The 18,940-nt window shown below is 42.4% G+C and overlaps 1 long non-coding RNA gene across 2 annotated transcripts in view; it reads left to right on the top strand.

The window, feature by feature from the left end:
- The window catches only part of LOC105016101, a 148,763-nt gene that overhangs the window by 91,314 nt on the left and 38,509 nt on the right, over positions 1-18,940 (top strand). For both annotated transcript variants that reach the window (XR_002197953.3, XR_002197952.3), the window contains exons 6-7: positions 8,370-8,422; positions 8,522-8,603. This is a non-coding gene — a long non-coding RNA (inactive dipeptidyl peptidase 10). The remainder of the gene's footprint in view (positions 1-8,369; positions 8,423-8,521; positions 8,604-18,940) is intronic.

Genomic DNA, 18,940 nt, shown 5'->3' with positions numbered 1-18,940 from the left:
GATAATAAAATATAATTTAATTCTAAAAGTAACATTTTTAATTAATGGATACATCATCATCATCATCATCATCTTCTTCCGCTTCATCCGGGGCCGGGTCGCGGGGGCAGCAGTCTAAGCAGGGATGCCCAGACTTCCCTCTCCCCAGACACTTCCTCCAGCTCTTCCGGGGGGACACCGAGGCGTTCCCAGGCCAGCCGGGAGACATAGTCCCTCCAGCGTGTCCTAGGTCTTCCCCGGGGTCTCCTCCCGGTGGGACGGGACCGGAACACCTTCCCTGGAAGGCGTTCCGGAGGCATCCGAAACAGATGCCCAAGCCACCTCAGCTGACCCCTCTCGATGTGGAGGAGCAGCGGCTCTACTCCGAGCTCCTCCCGGGTGACCGAGCTTCTCACCCTATCTCTAAGGGAACGCCCAGCCACCCTGCGGAGAAAGCTCATTTCGGCCGCCTGTATCCGGGATCTTGTCCTTTCGGTCATGACCCAAAGCTCATGACCATAGGTGAGAGTAGGAACGTAGATTGACCGGTAAATCGAGAGCTTCGCCTTGCGGCTCAGCTCTTTCTTCACCACGACAGACCGATACATCGACCGCATTACTGCAGAAGCTGCACCGATCCGTCTGTCAATCTCCCGTTCCATCCTTCCCTCACTCGTGAACAAGACCCCTAGATACTTAAACTCCTCCACTTGAGGCAGGCACTCTCCACCAACCTGAAGTGAGCAAGCCACCCTTTTCCGACTGAGGACCATGGCCTCAGATTTGGAGGTACTGATTCTCATCCCCACCGCTTCACACTCGGCTGCAAACCGTCCCAGCGCATGCTGAAGGTCCTGGTTTGAAGAGGCCAACACGACAACATCATCCGCAAAGAGCAGAGACGAAATCGTGTGGTCCCCAAACCTGACACCCTCCGGCCCCTGGCTGCGTCTAGAAATTCTGTCCATAAAAATTATGAACAGAACCGGTGACAAAGGGCAGCCCTGCCGGAGTCCAACATGCACTGGGAACAAGTCTGACTTACTGCCGGCAATGCGGACCAAGCTCCTGCTTCGGTCGTACAGGGACCTGACAGCCCTTAGCAAAGGACCCAGGACCCCATATTCCCGAAGCACTCTCCACAGGATGCCGCGAGGGACACAGTCGAATGCCTTCTCCAAATCCACAAAACACATGTGGATTGGTTGGGCAAACTCCCATGAACCCTCCAACACCCCGTAGAGGGTATAGAGCTGGTCCAGTGTTCCACGGCCCGGACGAAAACCACACTGTTCCTCCTGAATCCGAGGTTCTACTATCGGCCGTATTCTCCTCTCCAGAACCCTGGCATAGACTTTCCCGGGGAGGCTGAGAAGTGTGATCCCCCTGTAGTTGGAACACACCCTCCGGTCCCCCTTCTTAAAAAGAGGGACCACCACCCCGGTCTGCCATCCCAAAGGCACTGTCCCCGACCGCCACGCGATGTTGCACAGGCGTGTCAACCAAGACAGCCCCACAACATCCAGAGACTTGAGGTACTCAGGGCGGATCTCATCCACCCCCGGTGCCTTGCCACCGAGGAGTTTCTTGACCACCTCAGTGACTTCAGCCCGGGTGATGGACGAGTCCACCTCTGAGCCCTCATCCTCTGCTTCCTCAATGGAAGATGTGACGGCGGGATTGAGGAGATCCTCGAAGTACTCCTTCCACCGCCCGACGACATCCCCAGTTGAGGTCAACAGCTGGCCACCTCTACTGTAAACAGCGTTGGTAGGGCACTGTTTCCCTCTCCTGAGGCGCCGGACGGTTTGCCAGAATCTCTTCGAGGCCAGCCGATAGTCCTTCTCCATGGCCTCACCGAACTCCTCCCAGGCCCGAGTTTTTGCCTCCACAACCACCCGGGCTGCAGTCCGCTTGGCCTGTCGGTACCCGTCAGCTGCCTCAGAAGTCCCACAAGCCAACCAGGCCTGATAGGACTCCTTCTTCAGCTTGACGGCATCCCTTACTTCCGGTGTCCACCACCGGGTTCGGGGATTGCCGCCTCGACAGGCACCGGAGACCTTACGTCCACAGCTCCGAACGGCCGCTTCGACAATGGCGGTGGAGAACATGGTCCACTCGGACTCAATATCTCCAGCCTCCCTCGGGATCCAGTCGAAGCTCTGTCGGAGGTGGGAGTTAAAGATCTCTCTGACAGGAGACTCGGCCAGACGTTCCCAGCAGACCCTTACAGTACGCTTGGGCCTGCCGAGTCTGTCCAGCTTCCTCCCCCGCCATCGGATCCAGCTCACCACCGGATGGTGATCAGTTGACAGCTCCGCCCCTCTCTTCACCCGAGTGTCCAAGACATACGGCCGCAGGTCAGATGAAACGACAACAAAGTCGATCATCGACCTGCGGCCTAGGGTGTCCTGGTGCCATGTGCACTGATGGACACCCTTATGCTTGAACATGGTGTTCGTTATGGACAAACTGTGACTAGCACAGAAGTCCAATAACTGAACACCACTCGGGTTCAGATCAGGGGGGCCGTTCCTCCCAATCACACCCCTCCAGGTGTCACTGTCGTTGCCCACGTGGGCGTTGAAGTCCCCCAGTAGAACGATAGAGTCCCCAGTTGGAGCACTTTCCAGCACCCCTCCCAGAGACTCCAAGAAGGTCGGGTACTCTGCACTGCCGTTCGGCCCATAGGCACAAACAACAGTGAGAGACCTATCCCCGACCCGAAGGCGCAGGGAAACGACCCTCTCGTACACCGGGGTAAACTCCAACACATGGCGGCAGAGCTGGGGAGCTATAAGCAAACCCACACCAGCCCGCCGCCTCTCACCATGGGCAACTCCAGAGTGGTGAAGAGTCCATCCTCTCTCAAGGAGTGTGGTTCCAGAGCCCAAGCCGTGCGTAGAGGTGATTCCGACTACCTCCAGTCGGAACCTCTCAACCTCACGCACTATCTCAGGCTCCTTCCCCGCCAGCGAGGTGACGTTCCACGTCCCTAGAGCTAGTTTCCGTGTCCAGGGATCGGGTTGCCTAGGCCCCTGCCTTCGACTGCCGCCCGATCCTCTACGCACCGACCCCTTATGGTCCCTCCTGTGGGTGGTGAGCCCACGGGAAGGCGGCCCCACGTCGCTCCTTCGGGCTATGCCCGGCCGGGCCCCATGGGGAAAGGCCCGGCCACCAGGCGCTCGCGTGCGAGCCCCAACCCCGGGCCTGGCTCCAGGGTGGGGCCCCGGCTGCGCCATACCGGGCGACGTCACGGAACTCAAATAATTATTCATCATTAAGGGGTATTTTGAATTAATGGATACATTCATACGTAATTAATTATTAGACTAATAAACAAATAATGAATGCTGGAAGAAAAGGGAGCTCCTAATTTGCCAGGTCACTGAGGCCATCAGCCAGGTCACTATGGTCAATCCAGCAATATAACAAATGAAATTCCCCCAAAAATGTGTTAGGAAAAACAAACAATTACTGTAGAAAGGTGATTTATATGGCCCCATGCCTGAGTTACTAAGAAATAATGTCCCATATCTGCTCTCTGCCTCTTCTCATAACCGTGGTTTGTGTGTGTGTATGTGTGTGTCCTCAAACTAACTTTTTGGTCATCCACTGTTGCCAGATAGATAACAATAACAAAAATGTACCACATTTTTTATGAGCCAAAAGTATTTTTCCCAAAATACTCCATAAAACACACAACACATCAGTATACTGTCTAATGTTTTATGTTTTATGAAATATCACAGGTGTTACTAGAAAGAAATCATTTGGCATATACCTCAATTGAAACACAAATGTTCCACTTCCACTTTAATGGCTGAAGGTTACTGTATTCACCCCCAATGAAAGTAGTTATTCACCCTTGTTTTGCTCCAAGTCAGTGCAATGTCAGGACAGATAAGCTGTATGACCTTGGACAACATCCTATAATTCTCCACAAACATATGCAGGATTGCGCTTTACAATCTAATTTGAGTACGATTTACCTCAAACCAGAAGCTGTGCAGGTCTTAATCCAGTCACTTGTCACCTCATGTCTGGATTAACTTACTGTCTTTTGGGCTCACTAATTGTACCATTAAACCCCTGCAATGTATCCTGAATTCCACGCAAAGTCTGACATATTGTTACACCAGACTTATTTGAGAGAATGTGTCTGGGGACATGTTTAGGAAGAACAATATACGGTCTTTATAGGGCATTGGCAACCAGAAGAACAGTTTAAATGGCATAGATTGCTAGAAGTGTTGGGATCTCCTATGCCGTGATGCGAAACCATTCTTATATGAAAGATTACATGATTTTGTTTTTTATGGTGGTGGAAAATGCTTTCTTAGGTACAGCTAGTGGTTAGAGCATCTGACCAGTAACAAATGGTTGCTAGATTGAAACTATAAACCAGCAATTTGAAACATAGGTTCTGTACTTATCAAAGGTATTCTACTTCATATATTACTTCAAGGCACGTATACTGAGTATCCCTAATTAAACATTGATTAAGGTCAATTTAATTAAAGATGAGCATGCTTAAGTCAGTGATTGCATGAATCATGCATTAAATTAAATTAACTTTGAGCATAAAGAATCTAGTTACACAAGAGGATCGCAAGTCATGATTTTTCCTAAATGCTTACTGAATCTGCATTCTATATTTTGAATACCACTGTCTTCACTTAACATAAGAAATATATTGTTGATTGTTGAGCATACATTCTGTATGAATCCAGCATATCATCTTCATTACTAACTAGGCTAGGTTTTGGCACTGCAAAACAGTCTCTAGTACTGAAGTTTGCGGCACGCTTATAAAATATTCAAGAGCCCATGGAGTATGCACTTGCTGTACTGTATAAGGTCCCTTAAGAGGTTAAGGTGTGTTACAACCTGACGATATTTGAGTTTCCACTGAGTTGCCAGTGATGATGTGACTGAAAAGGTTTGGGTTTTTTCCTATTTTGAAATGCCAAACACACATGCAACCGATTAATGTTTACCTTTATTAATGTGAAATTGAATTAAAGATTCATTTTTATAAATGCACACATTCAGATTTCATGTTGTGACAAAATGTAATATGAAAGGTTATTAATGTTAAGACAAAAATGGAAATAACAATATTTTCCATATTTTCATGCATGCTCATGAAACCTTTAAAACATGAAATGGGTTGATCTGATGCTATGCAGTGTGTTTATCAGATCTAATATAAATTCTTCTCTCAAGCTAAAGCTCATGTCCACCTCTTCCTCTCGATGCAATTATTCACATTTATCACACATAACCTTCCTTTCCCAAATAAAACATCAAACATAAAACATTTTACTGTTCCTGTCCACCTTTAGCTAATCAATCAATGAGAATAATCAATGAGCTTTTACTAGGCTTTGTTCAAATGTACAACATATTTTTCACCTTTAATTTATCAGGTAAGTATTTGCAATGACAACCTGGCCAAATGCCTAACAGTGCAAGACAACACAAAGTTTCACATAGCACACTCCTAAGAAACTATATGGAATAGGTGAAGAAAGCAAAGAGGTCAGGTCAATAAATTACACCAATTAATTACATCATGTGTGGTGATACCTGTAGACAGAGAGATACATTACACCACATGTGGTGATACCAAAATACTATACGCTTTCTCTCATAGGCAGTAGCTGTTCTCGCTAAATTTTAACAATCCTCTAAAACAAAAGAAGCCCAAAATGTCACCTCTTTCTGTGTCACAATAGATACCCTTCTGAGTATGAGTGTTAGGGACTGGTTCTGAGAAGAATCTCTCTAGGCCGACTTAATAAGACTCAAAGGCTGGGTGATGGGTACTTGCAGCCAAGCCTGCTCTATTTCCTTGGACCGTTAAGCTCTGTTTAGGGCCTGTGGAGCACCACTGCATTTATCACTAGTCTCCAGGCTGAGCTTACTGCAATTTTGTTATGCATATTACCTCACAGGTTACAAATAAAACACCATACAATGATTTGCTCTTAATTTTATTCTAAAGAAAGAGGTTTCCATTTAAAGAGCAGTGCAGGCATACTATGCCATTATTGTAAGGGACTGTTAGAACTATTGTGTACCAATTAGAAAGACTGTTAAATTAACAAACATGCTTCAAGTAATCCGTATATATAAACAGGCTGTGAATACATTTTCTTTCATTCAAAATATTAACAAAAATCTAACTTTTAATTAAAGTAAAACAAATATATTTTTCTGTTGAAACCCTTTAATTTAATACTCTGTGCACCTCCCTTTGCGAAGATAAAAGCTCTGAGTGTTCTATAATGCGTAATGAGGTTGGAGAACACTTCTGAGATCTGAGACCATTCCTCCACACCGAAACTCCAAGATCTTTGAGGTTCTAAGGTCCACGCTTGTGGACCCTCTTCTTTAGCTCATCCCACAGGTTTTCTTTGTGGTTTAGGGGACTGACATGGCTGAAATCTTTATTTTGTAGTCAGTGAATTTTTTTTGCCATTATTGTCCTACCTAGAGGTAGAGGTCTTGATTTATCTCCTTGTACTTGAGGTTTTAAAATATCTGCTGGTACTTGATAGAGTCCATGAAACGTATCATGAAGCGTTACTGGGCCTTTGGATGAAAAACAGCCCCAAAACATGGTCCTATCATAATAATGTTAATTTGTTAGCTCCCTGTGGACCATGGCTAAACCTGCACTAGGCACCAAGACACCTTGTGGAAACACTACGTAAACAGCATATTTTATTTAAAGCTATTCAGTATCATTGGTCAATGGTGATTGACTTTGTATATGATTTTGGAATGTGACTGTTTGAATTTTAACACAGTTACAACCCATGCTGTAAAGGGTGTAGATGATTATGTAACCAAGGAATGCACTTGGCTTCTTATCTTTAGAATTTTTAACAATTTAACCAAGAAATTAATTTCTTATTCACTTAAATACTATTGGTTGCTAGAACATCACATTTACATCCACAAAAGTTGCACTTTAAAATAGGGAAGGGCTGGGCCAGTTGGTGGCAATTCACCACCCCTTCTTTTTCTGTGACTATATCATTCTCACCAAAACTCAGCTTGTTCTTTATGGCCTCACCGTTTAGTCTGCAAGTGTTGTTAGCATATCAGCTTTTGACAATGTGGTTCATGCAATGGCACCCAAATTATTTTAATAGAAATATATATTCATGGATATACACATAATTTATGCAGTATTCGGGTGAGGGCAGATGTCTCTTATTAACACTATCCCAAGCATTAGGAATGTCTCCTATTTCCCAATGGGAAAGGTGTCTATTAAATACAAGTGTCCAGTTCATTGACCTTTTGTCCTGCCGATTGGGAGTGGTTTTCTCTATGTTTATATAGTCTCTATGTTGATATAGTCCAGTAGTCACTGCTAGTGTACAGTGTTGTGTATATTATTGTTTTATCTTCTTGCTGTATTTTTGTTGTGTTTATATTTTTTCTTGTTCATTCTCACTACGTGGTTGTAATGTGCTATGCCACCATTCATAAGCTTATTATCTCATATGTATCTACAATATTCAATATTTCTACCAAATTGCTGCAAGTTTACATTGTTATGTATATTACTGCCATACTTGCCATATGTGTAATGTTGTATAATACTACCCAGATTGCTGCTAGTTTACAGTTCTTTTTTTAAAACTGCTGTTACAGTATTATGTATAGAGTTGTTTTATATATATTTTTGTCTGGTTAAACTTTTGCTTATATATTCTTCTTATTAACTCTCACTACATAATTGTCTGGTGCCATGTCACGAGAATTTCATTGTGCCAGATGATGCTGTGTTGTTTGGTTCATTTGATAAATAAACCTTGAAACTTGAAAGTCAATGGAATTATTTTAGTAGTTTCAATGGTTATTGATTAATAAATATTTTTTGACCCATCTAGGCAGAGCAATAACATGAGCAGACCACAATATTAAAGCTTAATGAATGGATACTATAGCCTAAACAAAATCAACATTATATTGCAAATATTAAATTGCGTAGAAAGACAGCCACCCGCAAGCAATTCTCAGATTCTGATCCATGCAATGATTAATATGTATCAGACAGATGTGTGCAGACACACACACACACAGACATTTACGATAAAGCAATGTATGGCACAGTGTTGCATGGGCCTATAAAGCCTCTAGGAATTTCAAACTGATTACGAAAACATGTTGATAGGATAAATATTGAGATCAAATGACTTTTATTGTTTTTCCATGTTTTTCCAATGTCATGGATATATTGCTTATAAAAACAACAACCATTGCACTTGTAGCCGACATGTGATGAAAATAACTTCAAACATAAAAATGCAATGTTAATCAATTGTAATCTCAATTAAAACATTCTCTCCATGGATTTTTCTACGTAGGTGTACCGGCACTCTTTCCTGGCATCCTACTTGATATACAACCTCCATACAAGGTATGTATCACCTGTCAAGACATTAGTAGATTAATAATAAACAAAAGTCAATTACTTCATAAAAGGCATTCATACTATGTATAACTGAATTTGAACCAGGGAGGTACGGGAGCTGAACCCTCCAGAGGTTTTTGACTCAGTCCTGCAGTTTGCTTCCTGGGGTGTCCGGGACCAACAGCTGGTGAGTAGTCCTCTGGATCAGCTCAAAGACAATGACTCTTTATCTGATAATCACAGTGGCCCTCTCCTCTGGGACCATTGAGTGTTTCAAAATATTGCTGTAGCCCTGAACCAGCTCACCTGATTCACCTGTCATTACTGGATGATTTGTTGAATCAGCTGTGACAGAATAGGTCTCATACTACAATACAACTGTGGGTCCTCAGGGAGGGGTTTGAAAAACATGTGCTACACTGCACTCAATCACTGTACTCAATCCCGTTGAGTTGAGGTCATTTACTCAAGCATGCCAGTTGATTCATAAGTAGTTAAAGTCAAATGGGGCTAGGTGAATAGAGGCTTGTACACAAATTGGTTTAGTACCAGTAGCATGTCTGCACTGGGACTCCACTATGCAAAAACAACCCAACCAAGTTTATAGATCTGTGAAGTGTTTGTAGTTCAAGCATTGTCTCAGTGTAGAGCTGAGGAAGAGGACATGAAGTTGCACACTGACAAAACTAGCAGTGACGTTCATTCCTCTGCTGGAAAGGCAGGCGTCAAAGGTAATTGATTTAAACACAGTGCTTTAGTAGGCACTGTTTTTTGTTTTACAGGTAAGTGTTACCCAAACCTAAATCTTCAACTTAATCACACAGAAATAATCCTTTAGCAGTTTTGTTGTTTGTGATTCAGTACTTTCCCAAACATTAGCCCTATGAACATTAATGCCTAAACTCATCAATTATTAATATTTACTCCAATTTATATGTTTTTCAGATTTGCCAGATTCTGAATATATCTTGTGCCAATAGCAAGCTGTGTAATCATAACCAAATCTCTATACAGTGTCTTCAGAAATTATTCTGACCCCTTCCCTTTTGTCCACATTTTGCTTTATTACAGACTTAATTGATAATCGATTCAAACAATTGCCATACATTTCTAAACAGTATCCCATGATGAAAAAAGTGACAAAAACACATTTTGAAGAATTTGTGCCAATTCATAGAAAACTAAAACCTGAAATATCTCATTGTGCATAATTATTAAAACCGGCTTACAGTCTTCTTGGGTTTGCCTCTACTAGCTTTGCTGGATTTAGGCAGTTTCTCACAGCCTGTAGATCTTCTCAAATTATGACAGAGTGGAAGATGAGCTTTGTTGAACTGTGACATTCAGGTCTCCCTACAGATGTTCAATCGGGTTCAAGACTGGGCTTTGCCTGGGCCACTCAACAAACATTCACAGACTTGACCAGAAGCTGCTACACTTTCGATTTGGCTGTGTGCTTTGGGTTGTTTGCCTTGCTGAAAGAATAATATTTGCCCCAGTCTGAGACCCTTTGCTCTGTATATCAGGCTTTCTTCGGGGACCACTCTGTATTATACTCCATGCATCCTTTTATCCTAACCAGTCTCCCAGTCCTTGCCAGTGAGAAGCCTCCCCATAGCATGATGCTCCCACCAACATGGTTCACATAAGGGATGGTATTAGCCAGCAGATGAGTGTTAATTGGTTTTCACCAGATGTAGTGTTTGGAAATCATGCCAAATTTGATCAAACACCAAAGAATATTTGTCCTAATGCTCTCAAAGCACTTCTGCTCACAAAGGCAACAAAATACTCTGAATGTTGTGTAATGCTAAAATACTAAACCTCGTGGAATATCACAACAATTAATTAGGGCAATTAAACAGGTCAGTAACGTGACTGGCTATTAACCTTTTCACGCGTGAGTTTCAAATATTCCTTACCGACCCCCCAGCGTGAGTTTTTTTGCGCGTGACTTCAGTACTCAGTACTTCAGCATTTGAATTCTCTCCAGCATTTGAACAGTCAACTTGCTAGGTAAGGAACACTACATGCATTGCATTGCAAGCTTCTCTCGTTGACTCAAATTCTAAGAGCTGCAAAAGTTGGTTGATTTATAACTGTAGCAAGCTCGAAAACGTCAGCTAACCACTAGCAAACGTCAGCTACCCGCTAGCTAACAAATCGTGAGCAGTAATTCAGTGCAGTGAAAATGTATAAACTATATAAAAAGCATACAATGGGTAACATAACTTCTAGAAGGTTTTTACAATGGTTTTGATCGGTAGTAGTCGCTAATATAATTTAGTTTTTGTGTATTAGTGTTGGCTGTCTGTTAGTACGTAAGTAACACTTCTTGTCCCGATTTGAATGCTTTCTACCTGGTTAATATCATAGTGTGGTCTTGAAACAATTACAATCAAGAAATACATTTATAAACACTGTTTGAGCTAAATGTTAGTAAATAATAGCGCGGTTTTACCAGCCATTGTTAAGTTACTTGTAGCTAGGTGTGCTAATGGTGCGTTCTAAACAAGACGTTCTAATCACACCAGTGTGATCGTACACTTCAGGGACCACTCTAGCCTGATCACACTCCTGTGACCTTACGCGTCAAACGGTTAAAAGATAATTTCAGAGAGGATAAATCTGTCAGAATTGAGGATGGGGAGGGGTTCACCACTCCTTGAAACTATTGAAATAGTGCAACAATTTAAGAATATCGCAGTCTATATACCCCCGCAAGCAGATAAAACGCGTGCTCTGGAAGTCCTATATGGAGTAATAAATGTACTAGAGTATGCCCATCCTGTGGCGGCTGTTATTGTTGTTGTATTGTTATTGTTGTTGGAATCATTCTATCAAAATATCATCAGCAAATTAACTTTCCTACCTGGGGTAATCAGACTTGTGACCACTGTAATTCACAAATATGGAATCGTTACAAATCCCTCCCCCACCCTGCATTTGGGAAAGCAGACCACACCTTAGTTTTGCTCCTCCCATCATACAGACCACTTCTAAAACAGAAACAAACGGTTTCTCAGACAGTTCAATGCTGGAATGAGGAATCCATTTAGCCCTACAGGACTGATGCAGCCGATGGGAACATTGATGAATCACAGACTCTTTGTCAGCATATACAGTTGTGCTCAAAAGTTAGCATCCCCTTGGAGAATTGGTAATATGTACCATTTGTAAAGAAAACATCAGTGAGCAGGCAAAACACGTCTTTTATTTCTTATGGGATTCACATTCAACTGTAGGTCATAACAGAATAGCACAATCATAAAACAAAACATGGCAACAAATAATTTTTACTGACCCCTGTTCAAAGGTTTGCAAACCCTTAGTTCTTAGTACTGTGTATTGCCCCCTTTAGCATCAATGAAAGCATGCCGTCTTTTGTAATAGTTGTGTACATGGCCCTGAATTTTTGCAGGTGCTATAGCTGCCCATTCATCTTGGCAAAATGCCTCCAGGTCATGCAGTCTTTGGTCGTCTTGCATGAACTGCACGTTTGAGATCTCCCCAGAGTGGCTCGATGATATTAAGGTTAGGAGACTGTGATGGCCACTCCAGAACCTTCACCATTTTCTGATGTAACCACTGGAGAGTCATAGTCGTGCTGGTTAAGTCCAAGAGCGCCCCATGCGCAGCTTTTGTGCAGAAGAATGCAAATTGTCTGCCAGTATTTTCTGATAACATGCTGCATTCATCTTACCTTACATTTTCACAATATTCCCCATGCCTTTAGAGCTCACACCCCCCCTAAAACATCAGTGAGCCACCACCATTTTCATCTTGATGGGGATGGTATTCTGTTCACTATAGGCCTTGTTAACCCCTCTCCAAACATAGCGCTTATGGTTGTGACCATAAAGCTCTATTTTGGTCTCGTCACTCCAAAATACAGTGTGCCAGAGGCTGTGAGGCGTGTCAAGGTGTTTTCTTTGTATCCCGAAACAACTCTTCTGTCAGTTATGGCTGAAATCTTTCTTGGTCTACCTGTTCTTTGGCTTGGTATCAAGAGATTCACAGATTTACCACTTCTTAAAGTGATTGAACAGTACTAACTGTCATTTGCGGATCTCCTTCTGTGTGTACATTTTCTTCTTCTTAATCCTCAGTAAGTAGTTGTAGTGTGCTATGCCAGAATTCATAAGCTTATTGCACTCATATGTAGCTAATACTTCAATAACTCTACCAATTGCTGCTAGGTCACACTGTTATGTATATTACTGCCGTACTTGCCATATTTAAATTGTTCAATAATACTACCCAGATTGATGTTCTATGAAAATACTACCTAGATTGCTCCTGGTTTACAGTACTCTTTTTAAAAATTGCTGCGAGTATACAGTTCTTTATTTTATTATTATTTTTCTGTCTAGCTATATTTTTGCTTATATACTCTTCTTTACTCTAACTACCTAGTTTGTCAGGTGCCATCTCATAAGAATTTCATTGTACAGGGTGACGCTGTGTTGTTTGGTGCATTTGACAAACTAGAATCATCTCAACTGTGTAAGTAATTTCACAAAACGATTTTGACCTACTCCTCCATGAACTGCCACCTTAACGTGGTGGAGGGGTTTGAGTACCTGAGTGACCCTAGGAGCTATGTTGTCTGGGGCTATATGCCCCTGGTAGGGTCTCCCAAGGCAAACAGGTCCTAGGCGACAGGTCAGACTAAGAGCGGTTCAAAACCCTTTAATGACGGAAAACATTTTGAGGACCGTGACGTCGCCCGATATGGCGCAGCCGGGGCCCCACCCTGGAGCCCCACCCTGGAGCCAGGCCCGGGGTTGGGGCTCGTATGCGAGCGCCTGGTGGCCGGGCCTTTTCCCATGGGGTCTGGCCGGGCTCAGCCCGAAGGAGCGATGTGGGGCCGCCTTCCCGTGGGCTCACCACCTGCAGGAGGGACCTTAAGGGGTCGTGCCTAGAGGATCGGGCGGCAGTCGAAGGCAGGGGCCTCGACAACCCAATCCCTGGACACGGAAACTAGTTCTTGTCTAGAAACTCCTTGGTGGCAAGGCACCGGGGGTGGATGAGACCCACCCTGAGTACCTCAAGTCTCTGGATGTTGTGGGGCTGTCTTGGTTGACACGCCTGTGCAACATCGCGTGGCGGTCTGGGACAATGCCTCTGGGATGGAAACAGTGCCCTACCAACGCTGTTTACAGTTGAGGTGGGCAGCTGTTGACCTCAACTGAGGATGTCGTCGGGCGGTGGAAGGAATACTTCGAGGATCTCCTCAATCCCGCTGTCACGTCTTCCATTGAGGAAGCAGAGGATGAGGGCTCAGAGGTGGACTCGTCCATCACCCGGGCTGAAGTCACAGAGGTGGTCAAGAAACTCCTTGGTGGCAAGGCACCGGGGGTGGATGAGATCCACCCTGAGTACCTCAAGTCTCTGGATGTTGTGGGGCTGTCTTGGTTGACACGCCTGTGCAACATCGCGTGGCGGTCGGGGACAGTGCCTTTGGGATGGCAGACCGGGGTGGTGGTCCCTCTTTTTAAGAAAGGGGACCGGAGGGTGTGTTCCAACTATAGTAATGGGGAGCCGCAAGGCGAAGCTCTCGATTTACCGGTCAATCTACGTTCCTACTCTCACCTATGGTCATGAGCTTTGGGTCATGACCGAAAGGACAAGATCCCGGATACAGGGGGCCGAAATGAGCTTTCTCCGCAGGGTGGCTGGGCGATCCCTTAGAGATAGGGTGAGAAGCTCGGTCACCCGGGAGGAGCTCAGAGTAGAGCCGCTGCTCCTCCACATCGAGAGGGGTCAGCTGAGGTGGCTTGGGCATCTGTTTCGGATGCCTCCGGAACGCCTTCCTGGGAAGGTGTTCCGGTCCCGTCCCACCGGGAGGAGACCCCGGGGAAGACCTAGGACACGCTGGAGGGACTATGTCTCCCGGCTGGCCTGGGAACGCCTCTGTGTCCCCCCGGAAGAGCTAGAGGAAGTGTCTAGGGAGAGGGAAGTCTGGGCATCCCTGCTTAGACTGCTGCCCCCGTGACCCAGCCCCGGATAAGCGGAAGATGATGATAATGACATTTGCTGAAATATAACAAAAGCTCAAGATATAGCCTAATATAAGTGCTCTTTAATTTAGCATCTAGTTTACTGAGCATATATTAACATTGAATATAATAGGCCTATCAACTGGCACTGATATTGAATGAATTGCTCAGTATTATCGATTTAATGTTATTAAATTTATACTTTCACATGGTTGACAAAACATTTAAAAATAGTCATCAAAAGTTATTTGAAATTGTAATAAATGGTAAACATAGGTTTTTGCCTTTGGATATTGGAATGTGCAATATCACTCAAATTCATTAAAATGTGTTTTATTAACTCACTTAAATAGTGCTATCAAGATTGAATTATTTTCAATGGTATAGATTACATTGATAGAAAGATTATGACACCTAAATAGAAAAAAAACCCAGGGAGCATTTTACCCCAAAGGCAGGGGCATTTTGCCCCGATAGTCAGGTAAAATGCCCCATTTACATAGTTTGGTATTTGATTATTTTGCAATAAAATAGAATCATTCTTCCCAATATATATTTTCTAAATGTATTTGTCTGACAATAGTCAATATGTTCATATAACAATCTGACCAAATATTGATTTCTTGAGTCCGAAAATACAGATTTCCCTTAAGGGTGGCGTTTCAACTACACCTTTTATGTCACCATATTATGTATCATTTATTCTCCAAAACCCCTTTGCTCAAAGGTGAATGTTGATTAAAGTTGTTTTTTTCACACATGAGAGAAAAGGTAAGGCAAAACAATACTACTAATCAACCCACTGCTCAAAGACATGATGTTGGCTACCTGATCTCTCTTTGTGAGTAATTCCCTCCACCCAAAAAAGTATTAAGCATGGCATAATCAGTTCATTATTTCTAAAGAGTAGACAAGGAAAGTAATTAACCATTTGATAGCATATTTATCTACTTTCTGCAGTATTTATACCTGGTTCACATGTAATCAGTTATTTAGAAAGGCCTGCAGAGTATGTGTGTGTTTCTGTGTTTCTATTTGCATCCATTTACACATTTCATATGTGTGTGTACATGCCAGTGTGTGCCTGTGTGTCTGGTCCTGATAATGACAGCGTTGGCTTCATTATTCATGTGCTCCTCCCCCATATTTGTTTGTGTTAGCACTTCACATGAACTCATTACTCACGGACTGGCCTCTGCATATTCATATACACAAGCTCCTCACACAAACACTTCCTCACCATGTCCCTTCCTGTAAAGCTATTTTTTTCTATTTGTCAAGCAGACCTGGGTAAAAGTGCCGCTATTCCATATCACATGACCTCCACCTGGAGAATTTGAAATGTACTTTTGCAATTATCAAATTGACTCTAACTGGTGGGTAGTTGGTACGGAATAAAATATTTAAAAGGATAAGCAATTCCTATCGTTTAGGTGAGTATTCTGAGTTCTCCATCGCAGAGAGCCATTTTGTTTAAATCTCATCCATATTCTATATAAATCAGTGAATTAAACCAGGCAGAAAAACAGGAATATCCTGATAACAATAACACAAATCCCTCTCACCTGGCCTATCGCCCTCTACATTAACTAAGGTTTCGATTCAAATCATACTGCATGTGGGGGGTGGGGGAGGAACCAAAAAAATCAGGATAAGAAGTTCAATATTTGAAAGAAAAAAGCAGTACTCACTCTCATTAAGTGTTCTCTGAGTTCTAGCGCAAAATGCCTTTTTTTTTTACCTCATCCATATTCTATTTGGATCAGTGAACCAGACCAGAAAGAAAGGGTGGAATATCCTGACAAGCAAACAAATTCTCTCTCACCTCACTTATCCTCCATCCCATTCATTAAGGTCTTGATTCAAACTGTATTTGTGGAATTTCAGATTGAGACGAAATATGCTGTGTGTCTACTTTGAAAGTGATATTAGTGAATGTGGGAAATTTGCCTATAAATTAAATCCTGCTACAGTATACCAAAGATTCTCTGCAACAGTGAGTATTATGAAATGTGTAGTATTATGTTTTTGTGTGTAGTTAGTCTAGCTAGCAATTTAAATTTGGTGGTAGTAAAAGTAATCTGGGGGACATGACTGGCATTGACTTTCCAAGGCTGGCAGTACATTTTCAATTGTTCAGCATCACACTGAAAAAAAATCAGGAACTCATGGGAAAATTGGTCTCGTTGCTATCATTGAAATCAGAATTGTCTTGGTTCTATTTTCTGCCACATGCTTTTGACTCACAGCTGATAGAAGCATATTTTCAAAGGTGGAAAAGTAATCAACTGACATATAAGAGCAGTTGGAATTGTGGGCTGCTAAAAAAAACATTGCATTGATTGGATGAAGATGTAACACAAATCTGTGAAATCTACAGTGGATATAAAAAGTCTACACACCCCTGTTAAAATGCCACCTTTTTGTGATGTAAAAGAATGAGACAAAGATAAATCATGTCAGAACTTTTTCCACTTTTAATGTGACCTATAGTTTGAACAATTCAATTGAAAAACAAACTGAAATCTTCGAGGGGGAAAAATGAAAAATAAAAACCTTACAATATCCTACCATAGATGTTTATCGAGGGAGTATGTTTTATTGAGGGAGTTAATAGTATATGCAATTTGATAGTGCCATCCACACTGAGATATTGGTTAAGTTCATCATCTTAAAGTTAATCCAAATATGGTGTCATTTTAATAAAACACTATACATAAACTATTGTAATATATTAATTTGATATCTGTGATCACATAAAGCAAGGCACATTATAAAGCAACATTTTCAATAAACAAAATGGAATTAACAACAAATATTGAAAATGTGTCAAATAAATCTCTTTGAGACATCACTGGACATTCTAAGTTTACAGCTGTTTCAATCAGGGTGAACAGGGTTGAGTTTGAGAGACAGCTACGTCAGAGGGTGACAGCTCTCCCACCGAGTGCTAGTTAAACAATTGTTGAGTAACAAAAATGTATAGGCAAATTCTGTGACTGTGAAATACACAATTTGGGAGCCCCCAATTGCATAGAGCAGGAATTCCTTATTTAGGGTGAGTGCCTTTGAATTGGGGTGTCTGTGCTTCCATGTGGGGCCCTGGGGCTTACCTGATAACATTCTTTGTTTGTTTTCTCACTTGAACAGAAATTGAATGAACTGAATATCAGCAACCAGGATATGAAGAATGGATTTTGCTTACCCATATCTGCTATTGTTCATTTAAGGAGGGATGATCATGATCTTAGTGACCTCAGTGGAACAGAAGGAGAGGATAGCTTTTCCATTTGACAAATTCATCCAAATAATTTGTGGTGAGAATATATGTTGTAGAAATAATTTCCTTCCACTATTATTCTGCTGAACCAATTAAGAACAATTGCCCACCCCAGCTGCATCAGCACTGAAAGTGCAAATTCATCTGCACATACTGTAGCTTGTGGTTCTATACTCAAGCAACATTCTGTGATGCAGTATAGCTTTTAAGATTAAAAATGGCATTTATTAGCAACAGGAACATTTCCACATGGAACAGGACCATGTCACCTTCCATTTAACGTTTGCCCGGTGTGTGGGACTACTAAGTAGCGTTTTTGTCGTCATTCAATTTTAGCAAATAACAATACTGTGATGCTTGTCAAGGCACTGTAATGATCTTCCTAAATCATTCTGCAAAAATAGTAACGTAGATACCTGAATGTTGACTCTGGGAGAGAACCAGTTCTGCAGCGAAAAGCCATCTGAAGCTGTGCTTAGTCGCAACACTAATTCAACACTGCCAAATCACCTTTAAAATCGTTTCACCTAGCTATGTATTTACCTTATAAGTATAATAACGTCAATGCAAATTATGTATTATGGTAGCATATTGGCTTCATCAAGGGGAAGAAAAAATGACTATCTAACAGTATTATTGCAACTGTAGCTTATAGCTTTTTGGCTAACACCGAACATAGTGTTGGCCATGCCTGTTATTGGTGACTAGATTTTTAAGTGCATTACTAGCTAAATAAAGTAAGGTTGCACTCAGCCGTGCAACTAACTCTAAGCACACAGTGGCCGAAGCAAAAATACAAAACATAGGCTTCACGGTCTGTCCTACATGCTGATAGGTGATGACGCAAACCGAATTTCATTGTACTGTACTTGTACTGTTCAATGACAATAAAGTTGAATCTAATCTTAAGAGGCCCTGTAATTACAAATGACTTATTTCCACAAAATATAGACCTATTAATGAAGACCAAACATTTTTTTCACACATCAATATGTCTCGGCTCAGCCAATTTAGCCATTTTGTAAGGTAAAGTATCCATTTATTAATTCCGTGCACACCATAGAACGAAGTAAAATCCCCAAAAGGTGATGAACGAACTATTTACAAATAAAAGTCCCGCTTTAAAACGACATTTGTTGGACAGTTAGGCCTCATCCATGCATGAACATGAATGTAACTCTTGATGAGTTTCAAGCGGCTGGAACCTAAGTAAGAAACAAAACAAAGTTGTAAGTGGAACAC

This window comes from Esox lucius, chromosome 16 (genome assembly GCF_011004845.1).
Source record: "Esox lucius isolate fEsoLuc1 chromosome 16, fEsoLuc1.pri, whole genome shotgun sequence".
Lineage (NCBI taxonomy): Eukaryota > Metazoa > Chordata > Actinopteri > Esociformes > Esocidae > Esox > Esox lucius.
Note: the sequence above shows the minus strand (reverse complement) of the source record. Positions and strands in the feature narration are given on the sequence as shown.